Source organism: Oryx dammah, unplaced genomic scaffold (assembly GCF_014754425.2).
Source record: "Oryx dammah isolate SB20612 unplaced genomic scaffold, SCBI_Odam_1.1 HiC_scaffold_23, whole genome shotgun sequence".
Taxonomy (NCBI): Eukaryota; Metazoa; Chordata; class Mammalia; order Artiodactyla; family Bovidae; genus Oryx; species Oryx dammah.
Genome location: NW_024070207.1, coordinates 22398947 through 22401039, shown reverse-complemented (window position 1 = coordinate 22401039; position 2093 = coordinate 22398947). Strand labels below are relative to the sequence as shown.

At 42.8% G+C, this 2093-nt stretch overlaps 1 pseudogene; it reads left to right on the top strand.

Moving 5' to 3' along the window:
- Window positions 1–859: 859 nt before the first annotated feature.
- LOC120882587 lies at window positions 860–1745 on the top strand (annotated as a pseudogene).
- Window positions 1746–2093: the final 348 nt, after the last annotated feature.

The window sequence follows — 2093 nt, the reverse complement described above, 5'->3', positions numbered from 1 at the left end:
ATTTATTTTTTTAAATTTTATTGGAGTACAGTTGATTTACAATCTTGTGTTCATTTTAAGTGTATAACAAAGTGACTCACTTATATATATACATATATCTACTCTTTTTTGGATTATTTTTCCATATAGGTGATTACAGAATATTGAGTAGAGTTCCCTGTACTATACAGTAGGTTCTTATTAGTTATCTGTTTTATACATAGTAGTGTGTATATGTTGATTTGAGTCTCCTAACTTATCCCCCCCTCTTCTTTACCTTCTGGTAACCATAAGTTTGTTTTCTACATCTGTGACTCTACTCGTGTTTTGTAAATAAGTTCATTTGTACCACTTTTTTTTTAAGATTCCACATACAAGCAGTATCATATGATATTTGTCTTTCTCTGTCTGACTTACTTCACTTAGTATGTTAATCTCTAGGCCCATCCATGTTGCTGCAAAAGGCATTATTTCATTCATTTTCTGGCTGAATAATATTCCATTTTATATATGACTTCCTTTTTATCTGCTTATCTCTCAATGTACATTCTTTAAACATTTTATTGGGGTATAATTGACTTACAATGTTGCACAGCAAAGGAAACTATAAGCACAATGAAAAGAAAACTCTCAGAGTGGGAGAAAATATTTGCAAATGAAGCAACTAACAAGGGACTGATCTCTAAAATATAGAAACAACCCATGTAGCTCAAAATAGAAAGAGCAAACAAGCCAATTAAAAAATGGGCAGAAGATATAAAGCCATTTCTCCAAAGAAGACATACAGATAGTTAAATAGCACATGAGATGTTCAACATCACTAATTACTAAAGAAATGCAAATCAAAACTATAATGAGTTATCACTTCATACCAGTCAGAATGGCCATCATCAAAAAGTCTACAGAGAGGGAGGCAGCCTGTCCTCCAAATGGAGTGCCAGTGCCAGAGCAGGACAGCAGCAGATTGGAGCCCAAACTGCAGGGGGTGGGGGGGGCAGCCCACTGCCCAGTGGCACGGAGGCATGACCCCAGCTACCTGAGCAATCAGTCGGCCACATTCCCTACAGGTTTTGGGGCTTGAGGCTGATGTGGTAAACTCTGTCCAGTTTTCAAACCACACAGGCTACTCAAATTGGAAGGGCCAAGTGCCAAACCCAGACCAGCTCCATGATCTCTCTAGGAGCTGAAGCTGAACAACGCCAATCAAGATGATTACATTCTCAGGGGCTATGGGTGAGACAAGTCCTCCAGGCTCATGTACATGTGCAACCCCATGATGGGAGACCAGCATAATGGAGAAGGCACCATGTACATTGCCAGAGGACCGCCTTCTTGTTTACAGAGAGAAGGTGGTGCTAGTAGCAGACATCATCACCCCCAACCAGTTTGAGGCTGAGTTGCTGACCAGAAGAAAGATCCACAGCCAGGAAGAAGTCTTAGAGGTTATGGACAAGTTATACTCCATGGGGCCCAACATGGTGGTCATCACCAGCTCCTACTTGCTGTCCTTGAGGGGCACTGATTGCCTGCTGGCGCTGGGGAGCTAGAGGACATGGACCCCTGATGGCTCCACGGTGATGCAGCACATCCCCAGGGAGATGCACAAGGTGGACACCGTCTTTGTCGGCACTGGGGATGGCTTCACCACCATGCTCTTGGTGTGAATGCACAAGCACCCCAACAACCTAAAAGTGTCCTGTGAGAAGACACTGTCAGCTACACACCATGCTCTGCAGCGGACCCATCTCCATAACACCAGGTGTTAGGTGTCTCCGTTTCAGTCCTTGTGAAAAATGTGTACACTTGTGGTGGATTCATGTCAATGTATGGCAAAACCAATACAGAATTGTAAAGTAAAATTTAAAAAAAAAAAAAAAAGCAAAGAGGCTAAAAAAAAAAAATGTAATGGCTGCCTTCGAGCTGTGACTGAAACTTGATGCTCCACAGTCACTTTGGTGGGGATTTTCCCAGAACCCCCAAAATCTGCACATCTCAATGTGTCAGGAGGCTGCCTTGTAATTTCCGTGGCCATGGGACACAGGCTGCTGCATGGCCAAGGGCACCTGTGAGAAAACCACCACAGCTGGCCTCTTTTGGAAAACTCATTGGGTTTA